Source organism: Oryza sativa, chromosome 7 (assembly GCF_034140825.1).
Source record: "Oryza sativa Japonica Group chromosome 7, ASM3414082v1".
In the NCBI taxonomy this organism is placed as follows: domain Eukaryota; kingdom Viridiplantae; phylum Streptophyta; class Magnoliopsida; order Poales; family Poaceae; genus Oryza; species Oryza sativa.
In genome coordinates this window covers 17463591-17483878 of record NC_089041.1, presented here as the reverse complement: position 1 = coordinate 17483878, position 20288 = coordinate 17463591, and the positions used below count along the sequence as shown (strand labels likewise).

At 40.9% G+C, this 20288-nt stretch overlaps 1 long non-coding RNA gene across 1 annotated transcript; it reads left to right on the top strand.

Annotated features, from left to right (window-relative positions):
* The first annotated feature begins 18257 nt into the window (after nucleotides 1-18257).
* On the top strand, nucleotides 18258-19342 carry LOC136357315 (uncharacterized). Its single transcript, XR_010742554.1, has 2 exons — nucleotides 18258-18392; nucleotides 19107-19342. It is a non-coding gene; the product is annotated as an uncharacterized lncRNA (long non-coding RNA).
* The last annotated feature ends 946 nt before the right edge of the window (nucleotides 19343-20288 follow it).

Sequence of the window (20288 nt, the reverse complement as noted above, 5' to 3'; positions counted from 1 at the left end):
GTGGGAGTGGAGCTGAAGCTCGCTAGGTTTTATTTTTCCGCTCAGTTTTCTTTATGGTGAGGACTAAGTGCCTCTTATGTAAGTATTTATTCGCTTTAGTTATTGATGAATCTGTATATTAAATTGTCAGTTTGTGTACCTCGGCTAATTCCTGGACGAGGATTTTATGCACAAATGAGTTCGGAAATTACTAGTGAATTTCTGGGCATGACAGGCATCGAGTCACCTACACATGAAATAAACAAAGAAACCATATTCCGAGACCAAGCTATCTCCAACTTGACTCATTAGTAGCAAACAACAGTATTACATACGTATAGTATCCATCTAGAAGCCATAATCATGAAACAATCACGGATATCCAAACAAACAACCCGAAACCAAAACCGACACAGAGTCGGCCGGTTAGACCGCGGGCTGTCCGGTCTGACCGCTCGATCACCGCCGGTCTGACCAGCGTACATAGCCCGATCTGACCGGTCACATAAAATAACAGCACCTGTAATTCACCTGTAAATCCAATCATCTCCAAAACCACTTCGTGAATAAATTCCAAACAACAAAACCAATAATCTCCTATGCCAATTGTTCATCACAGAATAATAATCAAAAACACCTTTGATTTTACAATCTCCCCCTTGATGAACACATTGGCAAACCCATCAAAAATGTTTTGGTGTTTGGAAAAATAAAAACAAAAGTGGTAAAAGGCACACTTCGTACAAACGTACACATCATGCTCAAAAATCCAAAAAGAAAACTTCTCCCCCTTTTGAAAAGAAAGAAATTCCCTCATGAACCAAAAAACATGCTCTTCTCAACAACTCCGAAAAATCTTCTCCCAAAACTCATCTCTTCTCCCCTTTTGACAATGATTTCATCAAGCATAGGAATTATGTTTATTAATGTTTAAGAGCTTAGCATACATATAGCATATCAAGTCATGAATTGCAATAAAAAGAAGATAAGCCCATCTATAATATAACAAGCATGCATTAAAGTATAACCATGAACCAAATATTTTACAATTAAGCTTGAATCAACAATCAAAATTCATGATTTCATACGATTTATAATGCAACATCTTAACAAGCACATAGGTTGAAGAATAAACACTAAATATATATACCTATTGCATTTATCACTCTTTCTCAAATAACCTTTAGCACAAAATAACCAAGAGAATTTTTTTATCTTTTTCTTTTCTTGAGCCTTTTTGCTCATATTTTTCTCTTTTATTCCGGGTACGTCCCTGTCGTCAAGACTGTTTCCAGGGATTCGGCATCCATTATTTTGCTCACATCGAATACGTCCTTGTCGTCAAGACTGTTTCCAAGGATTCGGTATTCATTTTTTTCATATTTTTATTCTCTTTTCACAATGAGCAATTAAAGCTATTTGAGGAATTACAATTCAATAAAGCATATATATAGAGCACTTATAGATCAAACCATATGCTAGCATCAACATTGCATATTTGCTTAATTCAAGTAGGATTTAAATGTCATGCATCATCTCCCTTAAAAGCAAAATCTAAATCTCATGAAAAGACTAGAATACATACAAGCTATGCTAGAGACAAATAAACCTTCAAAGTATTGCTAGCATGCACAAGAAAATACCATATGCATAAACAAAGCTCTCTTTTCTCAATTTTTCATTTTCATATTATTGCTTGATAAAACCATGAGGTACAAACTACCCCTCAAACCATGCCAAAAGGATGAATTATGCCCAATTCACTACGAAGAAAAGCAAATCGATTAGAATCCAAAGGTTTAGTGAAAATATCAGCAATTTGCAACTTTGTGTCCAAAAACTGCAATTCAACATCTCCCTTCTCAACATGATCCCTCAAAAAGTGAAAGCGAATATCAATTGGCTTTGTGCGTGAGTGTTGAACAGGATTCTTAGCAATATTGATAGCACTAGTATTATCATAAAAGAGAGGTACTTTCTCAAAAGTAAGACCATAATCTTTCAAAGTAGATAAAAGCCAAAGAATCTGTGCACAACAACTAGCAGCAGCAACATATTCAGATTCAGCAGTTGATTGAGCAACACTAGATTTTTTCCTAGAAGACCATGCAATCAATGATGTACCAAGAAAATGACATGTTCCACTGTACTTTTCCTATCAATTCTACAACCACCAAAATCAGCATCGGAATACCCACTTAAGAATATAGAAGATGAAGTAGAATACCAAATTCCAAACTCAAGGGTATGATTTAAATACCTCATTATTCGCTTGACCGCTTGACGATGTGAAGCACGAGGAGAAGCTTGAAAGCGCGCACACAAACACACAACAAATTGTATGTTTGGCCTAGAAGAAGTTAGATACAACAAAGATCCAATCATACTTCTATACTCCTTTTGATCAACAGCTTCACCATCTTCATCAGGATCCAACACAGTTGTAGAACCAATTGGTGTTGAAATTGGCTTGCAATTCTCCATCTTGAACCGTCTCAAAAGATCCTTCGTATACTTCGTTTGATGCACAAAAGTACCTTGAGGTGTTTGCTTAATTTGTAATCCCAAAAAGTATGATAACTCACCCATCATGCTCATCTCAAATTCTCTGCGCATAGTCTCAGCAAAATCTACAACCAAAGCGTGAGTTGAACAACCAAAGATAATATCATCCACATAAATCTGAACGAACAGTTGATTATCACCATACTTAAGAACAAAAAGCGTTTTGTCAACCTTTCCCATTGTAAAGCGCCTGCCGCCGTCGCCGGTCTGATCGCCCGTATGACGCCGGTCTGACCGCCAGTATATTGCCGGTTGGACCGCCGAAACTTGATGAAACACAAATCAAAGAACTCTTAAAGTGGATGACAACTTTATTGATTCTCTCTGTGTTTACAAAGTGCACCAACAGCACTCCTTACAAAAATTTCGACTAAACTCGAAACCCTAACTCAAAACTCAACTCAATTGCTCTCAAAAGCGATACCAGGAAGCCTCACGCTCCCCCTCTATTTATACCTGAGGTAGGCAGCCTAAAGCCACGAACCAAACTCATACTAGGAGTCCTAAACACCTTAGGAAACTTTACATAACCAATCATACCAAATTTGGACTCCTTCCAAATTCGACTCCGCATCCCATACGAACACAATACCCCCATCGTATGACATATGGAATCTCCATCAACCACGTGCATCAACTCTAGCCTTAGTATCCCGCATGATCTCTGACCACCACGGACGTCGTCTTATCCCCAAGCCGACTCTTGGTCCATCACTGCAAATACTCTCTCGAGGCATCGAGTCACCTACACATGAAATAAACAAAGAAACCATATTCCGAGACCTAGCTATCTCCAACTTGACTCATTAGTAGCAAACAACAGTATTACATACGTATAGTATCCATCTAGAAGCCATAATCATGAAACAATCACGGATATCCAAACAAACAACCCGAAACTGAAACCGACATAGAGTCAGCCAGTCGATCACCGCTAGTCTGACCCACATACATAGCCCGGTCTGACTGGTCACATAAAATAACAGCACCTGTAATTCACCTGTAAATCCAATCATCTCCAAAACCACTTCGTGAATAAATTCCAAATAACAAAACCAATAATCTCCGATACCAATTGTTCATCATAGAATAATAATTAAAAACACCTTTGATTTTACACTTTTCCTAGCTTTTAACTGATGTAACTTAATTTCTTATTATTTTAGCGCAACCCAAACTTTTTCGATGCAACACCTTTTCTCTCTTCGAATAATAACTCTCAAAAAAAAGTTGGCAGACATGCAGAGAAGGTGGCTTAGTAAAGCGAGAGGGTACTAGGGTTGTGTTCTTCCCCCTCCTTTCCGAACTCACTTCTCTCGTTATCCATGCGCACACTTCCCAAACTGCTAAACAGTTTGTTAGAGCGAGTACAATAGTAGGCTACAAGTCAGCTGTAAACACATGTGGAGGAGGGAAGAGAAGAGAGAGAAGAAAAGCGGGCTACGGATTTGCAGCCGACTGCTACACGGACTCCAATACATTGTGTGTGTATGAAAGGTGGGACCATACATTAATGGTATAGTATATGCTTATAGGTAACTTGTATGAATGAGCTATTAGATTGGCTGCTAGAGCATGTGTAATAGTATAGCCAACTATTGGCTCCAAATCATCTAGAGCCAATTCATACAATAGTTACCTATAAACATGTAATATAAAATTAATGTCTGGTCCCACCTGTCATACAAATACATCTTAGAGTCTGTGCTGCAGCTGGCTACAAATCTGTAGCTCGTTGCTCTTATCTCTCCTGTTTTATCTGTTTAAAATATGTTTATAGCTGACTTATAGTCTGCTATTGGCATACAATGGCAAAGAAACCAAGAGTTCATGAACATGGTGGTCATAGCTAAACAAAAATTTGGATATCCTTTCTTCATCGAAGCAATTGCTACAGCACTCAGGAACATTTGGAAGAGGAGAAATGATCTTATCTTTAACAACATTCAGCCCTCCTTTAGTTACTGGAAATTATTTTACAAAGAGGAGTTAACTCTACTTTTGCATACAGTAAAAGAGCAAGACCGTTTAACTTGGCAATCATGGATTGAACATTTGTAATCTCTCCATCTCTCCCTACCCCGCCCCCTACTTTTTCTTGTGTATAAACCTTTGGTTTCTTTAATGCATCATAGTAAGAGCCTCTCTTGTTGTTTAACCGTAAAAAATAACTGCTAAAAGGTACGTTTTTTAAAAATATATTTTCGAAAGTTATATACTTTAAAGAATCATATTAATCCATTTTTAAATAAATTAGCTACCACTTAGTTAATCATGCACTAATAAGTCGTAATAAGTCGAACCGTTTTACGGTTGGAGGGATTAGTTTCCAACCCCAGTAAACGAATACAGCCTGGATGTTCTTGGCATGCATAGAAAAAAAACATGCATGAAAAGGACACTGACTGAGATTCATTTTTTAGTTCAAAATCAGATATTGATAACAGGATTCCATGAGTGATAGGTGTTGTGTTTGCCAAGCTCAAGGAGGTTGTAATTTATTAAATCGGGTTTGTTCCAAAGAACCGTGAGACATTATACACTGTTCAATATTTTTTCATTGATAGATTCAAGCACTACTTGTTCTACATTTGTTTCTGATGGGGAAAATCTGCCCAATGTTTCAATAATTACTAGTAAATTTCTAGTGTTTGTGTGTTCACCAAAAACATTAGTTATCTTACCAGTTTTCAGTTTTCAGCTCAATGAGTCCTCTGTTGTGGACTAACCTGATGGAGTGCCTTTTTATTCCCATAATATTGCTTTAACGAGTTTACTCACATGGTCTTTTACTATCCTCATCCACCCCCTCATTATATATATATATATATATATATATATATATATATATATATATATATATATATATATATATATATATATATATATATATATATATATATATATATATATATATATATATCTATATATATATGTGTGTGTGTGTGTGTGTGTGTGTGTGTGTGTGTGTGTGTTGGTCAATATCCTGTCCCCCCACCCCCCGACGGTTAATTTGGGCTTCCATTGACGAGCTACTTTCGGCAAGAAGTAGTGAAATTTCATCACAAGCCGTGTTCTGTGACGATCTTATGACGAATGATCGAGAACATCGTCGCAGAGCCCCTTCTGTGACAAAAACACTGCGTTCGTCGCAAACGGCCGTGACGATTTTGGATGTGTGATTCAGCCTTTCTTTTACAACGATGGCTCGCTTGGAATGGGAGGTATTAGGACGTACAAATGTACAGCGAGAGATGAACTAACGGGGCTAGCATGGTGTCCTGAAACTGCAAGTCAAATTGATTGCGCTGAAGCGACGAAAATTTCTTTCAGGAACACGGGTGTGCAGTAGTCATCCTGTCTGAGGGCTGAAGAAGGCTAGCTAATAGCTACAGGAGAGATATTTTCCCTAAGGTCTGAAATTCTCCTGCCTGATATGATGTTAGCGTCTGAACTAGATAGACATACATGTGTGGACAGTGGCATGCAGGCATACGCTATGGAAGTCTCATATACACATAAAAGCATCGAAGTAAGTTTAATTTGTATGGTCAAACGAGGTCATAGGAAAACTAACGTTTATTGTATATACTTATCATGGGAAAAATCCATGACTTGTTATCACCTGTGACATAGGTCCCCATTGGTTGGACAAGAGATGTAATAGCTTACTTATTAATTAGCGACAAAAACTAATTTATGAGTAAAACTTTCATATATTTCTTAGCAACTAAGCTAATGCTGAAAAACAAACTACGTTAAAGAAATATCGAAATAAACTTTAAAATTCAAAATTTGGCAGCGACTTATCAGCTAAAAATCATCACTTCTTTTTATCACCACTGACATACTTCCTCCGTTTCACAATGTAAGTCATTTTAGTAATTTTCATATTCATATTGATGTTAATGAATCTAGACTCATGTACCATCAATATAAATGTGGGAAATGGTAGAATGACTTACATTATGAAACATAGGGAGCAGTAGTTTTCACGTGAAGTTTAATCTGTGTGCCTACTCAGATAGATCTGCAGCTGAACATATTGAATTGCAGTCAGTTGATTACACTTTTGCTGGCACCAATTGCATAGCTTTAACGTTTTTCTCTCTGTTCGGGTCACCGGTCAACTTCAGTCATTTTTAGCATCGGCATGTGCAGATAGCAAAACCGTTCTCACCTACTTACCTGCGTACATTTGCACGACCTCTTTATGCATTTTTCACATTGTAGCTCATTTTTAAAAATCATCTTATAAATATATCCTTAAAAGAACATATTCCATGAGTGGACTCCTAGTTCATCGCCAACAATTCCATCTGATGTCTCGCCAACGACATTAATTAGCACCGAAACCCACCCCCATGGCACAGAAGCAGCTAACATATACTTAGGGCCCCTTTGAATCTCAGGATTGAAAAAACGGAGGAATATAAAAAACACAGGATTTTGATAGGAATACAAGTGTAAAACAGAGGATTGCAAACATAGGAAAAATATATGAATGACCGTTTGATTAGATTGCAGGAAAAATGCAGGAATCAGATGAGAGAGATAGACTGTAAAACAGAGGATTGCAAAACATATGAAAAATATAGGAATGATCGTTTGATTAAACCACAGGAAAAATGCAGGAATGAGATGAGAGAGATAGATTCAAGGAAAGTTTTCCAAGAGGTTAAAGTGGATGTTAACTTTCCTACGTTTTTGCTCTAAAATTATAGGAATAGGAAAGTTTCCTACGTTTTTCCTTTTCTTATTCATACGAATCAAAGGCATGAATAGTGTAGGATTTCAATTCCTTTGTTTTTTCTCCATTTTTCCTCCAATTCAAAGGGGGCCTTAAGAAATTACACATTCAACTTAAAAGGATACTCCCCATGATTGTATTTGATCATCATATAAGTTTTTTTATCAAGACTAAGCCTGCGTTCGAGCGCAGGAGAAAGAGAGAAAGATAGTTTTGTTTTCCGCGCGCACGCTTGCCGAACTACTAAACGGTGTGTTTTTTGCAAAAAATTTATATAGGAAAGTTGCTTTAAAAAATCATATTAATCTATTTTTGAAGTTTAAAATAATTAATATTCAATTAATCATGTGCTAATTGCTCAACTCGTTTTGCGTATCTTCCCAATCTCCTCAATCCCCTCCTTCTCAAACACACCCTAAGGAATGTTTAACTTTCCTATATTTTATTTAATGTGAGTATATGGTGGGACAGAATTAAGAAATTTGTAGACTTTAACTCTCCCCACATTCACAAGAAACGATGGCTTAACTACCCCAACTACCTTCCTATATGCATGCATAGATGCAATAATGTTGTGCATCAAATTAACAAATTAAAGGTCCAGGGTTATGTGATGATCAATTTGGAAAATCTGATTTTTGGTTATGTGATGATTAATCTAGAACGATGATTAATCTAGAACGGAGTATGTGTAGTCCAGTGGTGAGATGGCATGTGCATTCCTGAAATAAGTATTTTTAGGGGTTTATTTGTAAAAACTGCAGAAATACCTCATTTCACCTCTTTCTTTACACATTCATGTGTCTTCCTTCCCATTTATAGCTACCATATGTAGCTCGATCAGAATATGCATCACACAAGGTAGAGAGATGTTCATGCAGGTCGTTGTTCCCTACTCAAGCTGCTGCTGGATTTGTGGCTTATTGCTCGTATTAGACATGGGAAGTTCACTTAAAACACCCAATCCTAATCTAACAGCATACAGCCAGCAGATAAACATCACTGAACTGAATTACATAAAACCAATCATTCAATATCAGGTTATCTAAAACAAGAGCTACTACACCCGGCCCAGAGGCATCACACTACTGGAAAATCAGTTTTTGGTGACTGTCCCACAGCTTTTGTGATGGTTAAATAAATACCTTCACCAAAATATTATTTCGTGACAGTGATGAGTGCACTGTCATGAAAATAGATTTTCGTGAAAGCAAAAGTAATGCAGTCACAGAAAAAAAATGTTTTTGTGAGTAAACTCGTATTACAATCACCAAAGAGGCAAAGATCAATTTACTCAGGAACCCACTCTAGTATTAAGCTGAGGTTGGCCCAATAACAGGGAGAAGCCCATGAATACTCCAGGCCTGTTTATTACCAGTGCTTCTGATCGATCGTTATCGAGGGTTTTTTCACGTCGCGTTTTTTCCCACCGCCGCCGCCGCCGCCACCACCACCACTGCAGTTGCTCACCTCTCCGTCGCGGGTTACGTCGCCGGCGACCACCCTACCCTGTACTCACTCTCCTCCCCCTCCCCGCTCTCACCTTTCTCTTCGTTTTCTGCTGTTCTACATCTGGAAACTTTTCGTTTTTCCAGCCAGCCTGCGCTGATCTCCATCGTCCCGCGAGCGAGTAGAGCAGAGCAGCGCCGCTTCCTCTTGTCGTCGGCGGCGGCGAGCACTACTGTAAGCACATCCTCTTACTCATCCCTCGTCCCTCCCATCTGTACCCGCAATATGTGTGTCCTGGAGATGTTGCTAGTTTCTGGATCTGCAGCGATAGATTTCCCCTTTTTGAGTTGGACATATTCTTCTTTGTTCATGCACAATAGACATTAGGTTCCAGATTTAACCCCCTATATAGCATGGGCAAATCAATCTCTGGAGAAGTAAAATTCTTTTCACAGGAGGTGGGGGTCGTTGGGGGCAAATCAAATTTAAGTTTCATAAGTTCACTACTTATTTAGATGGGCTAGCTTTTTATTTCTTATTTAGAGCAATAGAAATGCAAGTTGTTCACTGTACATATCAAATACTACTGGCTTTTGTTTTTCATTTCATTTGTTTGTGGATTATGCAGATTACATTATTCTACTACTTGCTGTTATGTAGCACAATTGTACTGTACGATAGAAATTAGAAACAATATATCTATAGTGGAGTTGTCAAGTGGCTCAATTGATTTAGATGATCAATGGTTTGAGGAGGTCCTAGAATTGAGATAGTTTATTTTCTGAAATATACATTTTTCCTATACACTTATCAGTCTTGTATGCTTCTGCTTCTGAAAATATCAGCTTGTTTTTGGATAAATGATGCGTATATGATGTTGGGTTAGTAATCCTTCTGATTTAACACTCTATAGGAGACTAAACCTTGAATTTACTGGAGAAGTATCAACAAAATAGCAGACAAAATCAGTTTGATATCCATCAAGGTAAAACTGAAACACAATTTTCAATCCTTTCTAGTTCTTTTTAACTTTATCTGCTGCAATGCACCTGTATGTTGAATCCTATTTTACTGTTACATGCTATCATGTAAGAATCTTGATCTACATTGACACATGCATATGTAGAAATATACTACTATATATATATAACTACTGTTCAGGAGCAGTTAGTAGTACAACTCCTAGATATAGTACAACTCCTAGATATAGTGACAAGTATAACTACAGGTAGCTTATTAGATGTAGTATCTTGATGTGATTAGGCTGCTTCTATTGTTCATATCTAGTTTAATATATGAGCCTAAGTTTTATACTGAATAGAAAAATTCTTAATCACAGTATGGCGAATAACCGTGAGTGGATGTATGCTCGGTGGAAACGTGGTTGTGCACTGACTGATGAGTGGGTAGAACAAACTAAGGGTTTCTTCGATCACGCCTTTTCCCTTCCAAATATCGTTGTTAGTGGAAAAATTAAGTGCCCATGCTCCTTATGTTGGAACTACGTTTCGCACAAACGGCAAATGATCGAGATGCATTTGTGTCGTGAGGGTTTCAAGGAGAATTACATGAATTGGACAGAACATGGTGAGTGTATTGGTCAAGATCAAGCCACAACTTCAGAAGGTAATGAAGATTTTGATGAACCGGATCGGATGGATGACATGTTGGCTGACATAGCCAGCGATTACCAGCTTTCTGAGGAAGAACCCACAGCTTCTGCTCAGGCCTACTACAAGATGGTGGCTAGTGCAGATGAAAAGGTACACGATCAAACAACACACACCTGTTTATCTACCATAGCTCGTCTGCTTGCCATCAAGTCACAGTACAACATGCCATCAGCATGCTATGATGATGTGATGCAATTGATCCATGAGCTCCTCCCTGCTGGGTCAAAGTTGGATGATAACTTCTATCGTTCAAAGAAAACTCTTGCTGGCATAGGGATGCCATATGAAAAAATTTATGTGTGCTACAACAATTGCATGCTTTACTACAAAGACAATGCCGAGAAAGTTAGATGTGACTTTTTCAAAACATCTCGGTATGAGAATGACAATAGCAAAGTTCCACGTAAGGTTCTAAGGTATCTCCCTATCATACCTAGACTGCAAAGGTTGTATAGTAATGAAGAGATAGCAGTCCAAATGAGATGGCACAAAGAACACCCTACACATAAGCTAAATGTGATGATGCACCCACGTGATGGTGAAGCATGGATTCAATTTGATGTAGATTTTTCTACTTTTGCACAAGATCCAAGAAATGTCCGGCTTGGTCTAGCTATAGATGGATTCACACCTTTCAACATGACTGCTGCGTCATACTCCTGTTGGCCTGTCTTTATAGTACCATACAATCTCCCACCAGACATTTGCATGAAACCAGAGAACATAATGCTTGCCCTTGTTATCCCTGGTCCTCAACATCCTGGAAAGAACTTGAGCACACTATTGGAACCTTTGGTGGATGAGTTACTTCAGATATGGGATGATGTAACCACATGGGATGCTTCGAAGAAGGAAAACTTGACTATGAGAGCAGCATATCTTTGGTCGATCCATGGCTTTCGTGCTTATGGTGATTTTGCAGGTTGGAGCACCAATGGTAACTTAGCATGCCCAACATGTATGTGTGAGTCAAAAGCATTCAGGCTCCATAATGGAGGGAAAAGTTGTTGGTTTGATTGCCATTGATGCTTCCTTCCAAGTGACCATGAGTTTCGGACTCAAGCAAATGCATTTCGAAAGAACACAACAGTACACCACTGTTAGAATTTCAATGGTTACTCTCATTGAGAAGAGGATGGCACTTAGAATGGGGCAATTTTCTGGTTTTCTTCATTCACAAACTCAAAAGCCATATCCTCCCAAAGAGGATTGGATACATATTTATAGCTGCTTGTAGCAGCCATGCTAGGGCAAGTGGGTGCTGTCCTAGAGCATCCCAACAAACTGTCCTAGAGCATCTCAACAAACTGCTGTCCTAGCTGTCCTAGAGCATCCAAACTGAAAGTACAAATGCTGTCCTAGAGCTAAAAAGCAAGAAAAAGCACCACAAGACCAAGACCAAGACTTATTCATACATTCTCCCCCTAAGTCTTGTGCGCCGTCTTGTGGGAAAGTTGAGCCATCCCGATCCGGGAGCAAACCTCAAGGAACTTGATCCTCCCAAGGGGCTTGGTGAGCAAATCCGCAAGCTGGTCCTTGGTGTTGATGTAGCTCGCCTTGATGCTCCCTTCCTCCAAGTAGCTTCGGATGAAGTGATACCTCACCCGGATGTGCTTGCTCCGTTCGTGAAAACCAGGGTTCTTTACCAGGGCTAGAGCGGACTTGCTATCCACCCTGAGCTCCACCGCTCCAATGTCTCTGCCGAGGAGATCACTAAGCAGTAGAGCAAGCCAGAGCGCCTGGGTCGAAGCGGCGGAGGCCGCCATGTACTCGGCCTCGCAGCTGGACAGGGCCACCATCTGCTGCTTTACCGACTGCCAGCTAACGAGGCACTCGCCGAGGAAGAAGAGAATCCCGCTCGTGCTCTTGCTGGTGTCGATGTCGCCGGCGTGGTCGCTGTCGCTGTACCCGACGAAGTGTGCCTTGCCAGGACACCTCGAGTAGTATAGACCGTGGTCAAGAGTCCCCGCAACGTAGCGGATGATCCTCTTCACAGCCTGCTGGTGCTCCGTCGTCGGTCGCTGCATGAACCGACTGACGTAGCCAACGGAGAAGGCCAAGTCTGGCCGTGTGTGGGTGAGGTAGCGAAGGCTCCCCACAAGACGTCGGTACTGTGTAGCATCCACTTCCTCCGTCGTGCTATTGCGGCTCAGCTTCAGTCTCTCCTCCATCAGAGTGAGAGCTGGGTTGCAATCGGTGAGTCCAGCCAGCTCAACAACGCGCTTGGCGTAGGCGGTCTGTCGAAGCGTGATCCCGGAGTCGTCCTGGTGCACCTCGATCCCCAGGTAGAAGGAGAGGCCCCAGATCACTCATCTGGAAGGTGGCCTTTATCTCCTCCTTGAACGCTGCGACCTCCGCATCCTTGGTGCCGGTGATCACCAAGTCGTCGACGTAGACACCCACCAGCAAGGCTTTTCCACCATTGCCCCGTCGGTAGATGGCCGTCTCGTACGGGCTTTGCTCGAAGCCCATCCCCTTGAGCGTGGAATCCAACTTGGCATTCCACACCCTCGGTGCCTGCCGCAAGCCATAGAGGGCCTTGTGCAGGCGTAGCACTTTGCCCTCCTTGCCGGGGATCACAAATCCCGGCGGCTGGTGCACGTAGACCTTCTCCTTCAAGTCGCCGTTCTGAAACGTCGACTTGACGTCCATGTGATGGACGCCCCAGCCTTCCTAAGCAGCCAGCGCAAGAAGGAGTCGCACGGACTCCATCCGTGCCACGGGAGCGAAGGCATCGTCGTAGTTGATCCCCTCCTGCTGCACGAAATCGCGTGCCACCAAGAGCACAAAGAGTTTGTGCTTACAAAGCCTTTTCCAGCTAACTTGACCAACAATGCTCCTGCTGCTCAACGTAGGGAGCATGAAAAGCGATGCAATGATTATCTTGATATAAGCTGTCTCATGCTTGCTACTATGTCCCCTGAGCTTCAAAGGCAATATGAGGCATTGGATGCTCATACGATAATCACGGGACTACGTAACATGTTTGAGGACCAAGCAAGAGCTGAGAGGTTTAATACCTCAAAGTCCTTATTTGCGTGCGGGCTTGCAGAAGGTAATCCAATGAGCCCACATGTGGTCAAAATGATTGGTTACACCGAGAGTCTGGATAAGCTTGGCTTTCCCCTTAGCCGAGAGTTGGCTACTGATTTGATTCTCCAGTCGCTCCCTCCCTGCTTTGAGCCGTTCATAATGAATTTCAACATGAACAACCTGAACAGGACCTTGGCAGAATTGCATGGGATGCTAAAGACTGCCGAGGAAAGCATTAAGAAAAACTCCAACCATATGATGGTTATGCATAAGCGCAAGCCCAACAACAAGAAAAGTGGTCAAAAGAGAAAGGTAAACTCTGATGAGATCACGAGTACTAGCAACTCTAAGACCAAGGTTCAAAAGATAGGGCCCGCTAAGGATGCAGAGTGCTTCTTTTGCAAGGAGACAGGTCATTGAAAAAGAAAATGTAAGAAATACCTAGAGTAGCTCAAGCAGAAGCAGCAGGATGGAAAGAGTTCCACCTCAGGTATTAATGTTATAGAAATTAATCTTGCTACTTCCTCTACTAATTCTTGGGTATTTGATACCAGGTCAGTTGCTCACATATGCAAATCGTTGTAGGGGCTGAAAAAAAGTAGGAGCTTAGCAAGAGGCGAAGTGGACATTCGCATGGGCAATGGAGCAAGAGTTGCTGCTGTTGCGGTCGGCACTATGCCATTATCTTTACCATCAGGATTAGTTTTGGAGTTAAATAATTGTTATTGCATTCCAGCTTTGTGTAAGAACGTTATCTCTGCTTCTTGTTTGCAAGCAGAGGGTTATGGTTTTATATCTGTAGACAATGGTTGTTTAGTCTATTATAATGACATTTTCTATTTCCATGCACCCATGATGAATGGCTTATACATTGTGAATCTTGATGGATGTTCAGTCTATAACATTAATGCAAAAAGGCAACGTCCTAATGATTTGAATTCCACTTTTATTTGGCATTGTCGCTTGGGTCATATAAATGAGAAACGCATGGAGAAACTTCGTAGAGATGGACTTCTACACTCGTTTGATTTTGAATCATTTGAGACATGCGAATCTTGTTTACTTGGCAAAATGACAAAGGCACCTTTCATGGGTCAAAGTGAAAGGGCAAGTGAACTATTGGGACTAGTACATACTGATGTATGTGGACCAATGAGCTCAACTGCCAGAGGTGGTTTTGGGTACTTTATTACCTTTACTGATGACTTTAGTAGATATGGTTATGTCTACTTAATGAGGCATAAGTCTGAGTCCTTTGAAAAGTTCAAGAAATTTTAGAATGAGGTACAAAATCATTTGGGCAAGACAATCAAGTATCTATGATCTGATCGTGGTGGAGAGTACTTGAGCCTTGAATTTGGCAATCATCTAAAGGAGTGTGGAATTGTTCCACAACTCACTCCGCCAGGAACGCCTCAGTGGAATGGGGTGTCTGAACGGAGGAATCGTACATTGTTGGACATGGTGTGATCAATGATGAGCCAAACTGATCTGCCGCTAAGCTTTTGGGGTTACGCTCTAGAGACAGCTGCGTTCACACTGAACAGGGTTCCATCAAAATCAGTGGATAAGACACCATATGAGATATGGATAGGAAAGCGTCCCAGTTTGTCTTTCCTAAAGATTTGGGGTTGTGAGGTCTATGTAACACGTTTGCAATCGGACAAACTCACACCTAAATCAGATAAATGCTTCTTTCTGGGGTATCCTAAGGAAACGAAAGGATATTATTTTTATAATCGGGAAGAGGGCAAAGTGTTTGTCGCCCCACACGGTGTTTTCTTGGAAAAAAAAGTTTATTTCAAGAAAGGATAGTGGGAGCATGGTGCGACTTGAAGAAATTCAGGAAACACCGGAAAATGCTTCAGCGTCCACACAACCACAAGCTGAGCAAGATGTTGTTCAACAGGTTGAACAAGTTGTTGTTGAACTAGTTGTGGAAGCATCGGCTTCACGAAGGTCCGAAAGGATACGGCGTACACCTGCGAGGTATGCGTTGTTAACTTCAGGACAACATGATATATTGTTGTTAGACAACAATGAACCTACTACCTATGAGGAAGCAATGGTGGGACCAGACTCTGAGAAATGGCTTGGAGCCATGAAATTCGAAATAGAATCCATGCATGTCAATCAAGTTCGGAACTTGGTTGATCCACCTGATGGTGTAAAAGCCATTGAGTGCAAATGGGTCTTTAAGAAAAAGACAGATGTAGATGGAAATGTTCACATCTACAAGGCACGATTGGTGGCAAAAGGTTTCAGACAAATTCAAGGTATTGATTATGATGAAACTTTCTCGCCAGTCGCCATGCTAAAATCTATTCGGATTGTTTTAGCGATTGCTGCTTATTTCGATTATGAGATATGGCAAATGGATGTCAAAACAGTTTTCCTCAATGGAAATCTTGATGAGGATGTGTACATGACACAACCCAAGAGATTTGTTGATCCACAATTAGCTAAAAAGATATGCAAATTGCAGAAATCTATTTATGGGTTGAAGCAAGCATCTCGGAGTTGGAATATTCGTTTTAACGAAGTAGTCAAGGCGTTGGGCTTTGTCAAAAACGAAGAAGAGCCTTGTGTATACAAGAAGATTAGTGGGAACGCACTGGTATTTCTAATCCTATATGTAGATGATATATTATTGATCGGGAATGATATTCCTATGCTTGAATCCGTTAAGACATCTTTGAAAAACAGTTTTTCAATGTAGGACTTAGGGGAAGCAGCATATATTCTGGGCATAAGGATCTATAGAGATAGATCAAAGAGGCTAATTGGATTAAGCTAGAGTACATACATTGACAAGGTGTTGAAAATGTTCAACATGCAAGATTCTAAGAAAGGTTTCTTACCGATGTCACATGGCATTAATCTTGGCAAGAATCAGTGTCCTCAAACGACTGATGAGCGAAACAAGATGAGTGTGATTCCATATGCCTCGGCAATCGGATCCATCATGTATGCTATGCTATGTACACATCCAGATGTTTCATATGCACTTAGTGCAACAAGCCGATACCAATCAGATCTAGGTGAGAGTCACTGGATAGCTGTAAAGAATATCCTGAACTACTTGAGAAGAACTAAGGATATGTTCCTAGTCTATGGAGGACAGGAAGAGCTCATTGTAAATGGTTACACTGACGCAAGCTTCCAAACCGACAAAGATGATTTTAGATCGCAGTCTGGATTTGTGTTCTGCCTGAATGGAGGCGCTGTGAGTTGGAAGAGTTCCAAGCAAGATACAGTGGCTGATTCTACAACAGAAGTTGAATACATTGCCGCTTCTGAAGCAGCAAAGGAGGCTGTTTGGATAAAGAAATTCGTTTCTCAGCTAGGTGTGATGACTAGTGCTTCTAGCCCTATGGACCTCTATTGCGATAATAGTGGTGCCATTGCGCAAGCCAAGGAACCTAGATCGCATCAAAAGTTCAAACACATCTTACGGCGGTATTACCTCATTCGCGAGATAGTGGGTAGAGGAGATGTGAAGATATGCAAAATACATACGGATTTGAATGTTGCAGATCCGTTGACAAAGCCACTCCCTCAGCCTAAGCATGAGGCACACACTAGGGCAATGGGTATAAGATACGTTCATGATTGACTCTAGTGCAAGTGGGAGACTGTTAGTGATATGCCCTAGAGTCAATCATAGAGATGATTGTATCACATACTATGTTTACATATTTATCCGACTTTGTTCCTTGAAATAGATAAACTCGTTATTGGTTAATGAATATGTGATTCTTTCATGAGACTCTTTATGTTATGTGTTGCTATTTCTAAAGGATCTCTGATCAAATATCATATGTGGAACAAATATGTTTAGATGATCAGCACATGTATTAATTGATGATCATGTCTCATAGATCATGGTATAGAGATACCAAATTAATAATGTGGACACATGTTAGTGAACATGTTGTTGGATAGACCCAACATAAGACACGGCAAGAGCCATATGAGTTGTGTCATCAGTGATCTCATTGAGTGTTGGTGTTGAATCCTTAGACCTAAAATTATCATGGTTCTCAACATGTGTAGTAGCTTACTTACGGACTGCTAAACGCTACTCCGTAATTGGGTAGTTATAAAAGTAGTTTTCGGGTATGCTATGAAACATGTAGTGGGATATGAATAATCAAGATGGGATTTGCCCCTCCTATGGAGAGATATCTCTGGGCCCCTCGATGTTGTAGATTATGGAAGTGCATGGCCATGCCAAAGGTGATTGAGGAGTCAATCACAAGTTATATAATCTATCAACAGGTTCGAGTGAATGATTGAGCTATTAGAGGATGGCACATATCTAGCCTTGAGCTTAATCGATATCGTGAGGCAAAGGGGTTCATACAAGTATACACTAGAGGTTCAGGCGATATGATTTTTATGTAGGCCCGGTGGGTCAATATGTTCTGCTAGGGGCCGCTGTTGACGCGTGGACCGAAAAGGAGTTTTCGGGTTACAGCCGAGTATATATGAACCTACAGGGTCGCACACTTAATGGGCCAGAATAAGGGGATTGGATGGAGATCCAATATGAGCTTAATTCGGATAGGGATCCGAATAGGAGTCCTACGGGCCTTGGAGGCCCGAGTGATGGATCATATATATTCGTGAGGGTGTGACCGGCGGAGGCATTGCATCACATGAGAAACCCTAGCCGTCACTTCCCTCCCCGAGCAAAACCCTAGCCGTGCGCGGGTGCTAGCACATCTACGCGTGGCGTTCCGTCCCTGTACGTGTGGATACCGGTAGAGGCGCCGCTGGTTTGCGGTGCTGATCGGCGTGGGAGTACGGCGAGGAGAACGCACGAGGAGGAGAAGGTCGAGCCGGTGCGATCGACTACTTCCTCTACATCGACGCGCGCTACTTCGCGAGAGTTCCTTTGACTTCTCAGCGTCTTCTTCCGCTGCGCAGCGCGTCGAGTGGTAATGATCTATGATCTAATACTTGCATGGTTCCTGGTTTACGCGATAGAAAATTTTGATTTATGCTATCGTAGCCTACGTGTATCCCAACAGATATGAACCTCTTATTGGTTTTGTAAGGGGAAATACGGTCAACCTCTCATTGGCAGGAATAAAAGCAACTAAGTTTGATGGTATGTAAAACTAGATTATCAGATAAGTTCTTTAAAGTAAAATTTTGAGATTATGCACCCCCAATTTTTGGTTTTGGATATATAGATTTAGTTATGATCAATTCTTATTTACATGAGCATTAGGCTTTAATAGTGCTTAAGCTGGGTCCATCCGGTCTATGTATACTTCCGTGCGGCAAAGCCGCAGTTATTTTCTAGTGCAACCTGATTGAAGGTGGATGAATACAAGTGTATGTGTTTTAATTCTCAATAGCAAATCCAGCAAGTGGAGTAATAATACATGCATATTGCCATGTCGGTATACGTGCTAAATTAATGCATCAATTGGCTTTACTCCTCTCTGCTGATCTGGTTCATCTCTAATAGGTTCTATCATAATAAACCTAAAGAACCAAAAGCTAAGTACCCAGCCACTTTTACTTACCTCCTACCCTTCATAGTTCATCACAGGGATGATGTATCTTGCAGGCCTGTCTGCCTTCTTCCTCCTCTTACTAATTTCCAAAAATTTTCTTGGTTATATCGGCATGGGAGTTGTCAGGATATACAGATGGAGGTGAATGTTACAGCCCAGGACGAAGTAGAATGAACAACGAAGAACAGTTACCACAATCAGAGCCTATTTGAGACATTCCTGCACGAGGTTGTTTCTTGGAGGAAGAGGGAAGAGACTTCGTGGCCATCTCCATCTCGAGGATGTTTGAAATCTTTCTGAACATGAACAAAGCATTCCTTTCACTCTTGAATAAATTTATCTTGCTTTGTGTATAGTGTATAGATCGACCCTGTCAGGCCATTTTTGAGATGGCACACCCTTGAAATATGGTCATGACCACCAAGATCCATGTTCACTGCTCGAGCTGCTGCTGGATTTACGACTTATTACTCTACTCACCGATAACTTCAAGATTTTACTGGACACGTGCAAAGCTGTCAGCCAAGATTTTGCAACAATTGAGAACTCTCTATTGAGTGTTAACTAATTTACGATAAGACCTTGGACAAAGGATCGTAGCAATTGAAACCACAAGGATAACGTTGTGCATTGGTTAGAGGTTACATATATAAGTACGTCACTCACAAAAATAAGGACAAAATAATTCGAAAGAATTCATCGTACCTAAGAGACCACAGTACCTTCCATGAATACAAAAACTGGTAGGAGGGATACAATACGGGGTGAACGTTATCTCTTCCAGATCTGTTTCCCCCATCGATTCCATTTTCTCCCCGATCGAGCAGCTAGTCGCTTTGTCCTACTCGTTCTCCATTCGTCAACTCCTTTGCCCCAGTCACCATCCTCCTCCTTCCTCCCTCGACCCCTAGACCATCATCCCCAACATCGATGACATCACCTAACCTCTTTCTCTCCTACAGTGGATCTAGGGTATGAGAGAGAGTGGGTATCATTACTTGATCATGTATGGAGCCATCAACATAAGGAATAAAGGAGATATGTTTTAGTTTTAATGAGGTAGTGGTTAATGTATAAAATAGGCCTAACGTTAGCAGAAATCCTACTGTATCTAATGGCTAATATTTGAATGAAGAACAATCCAATGGCTACGCTTTTGATGATGTGGCTACACGTAATTGTAGATAATGGCAACATATCCTATGCACACAGACCCTCACGTGTACACACGTGCACACCAACTAAAAAATGTCACCAAAAAATCTAGAAAAAATCATACATATACTTTCAATTGTATTACACCTAGGG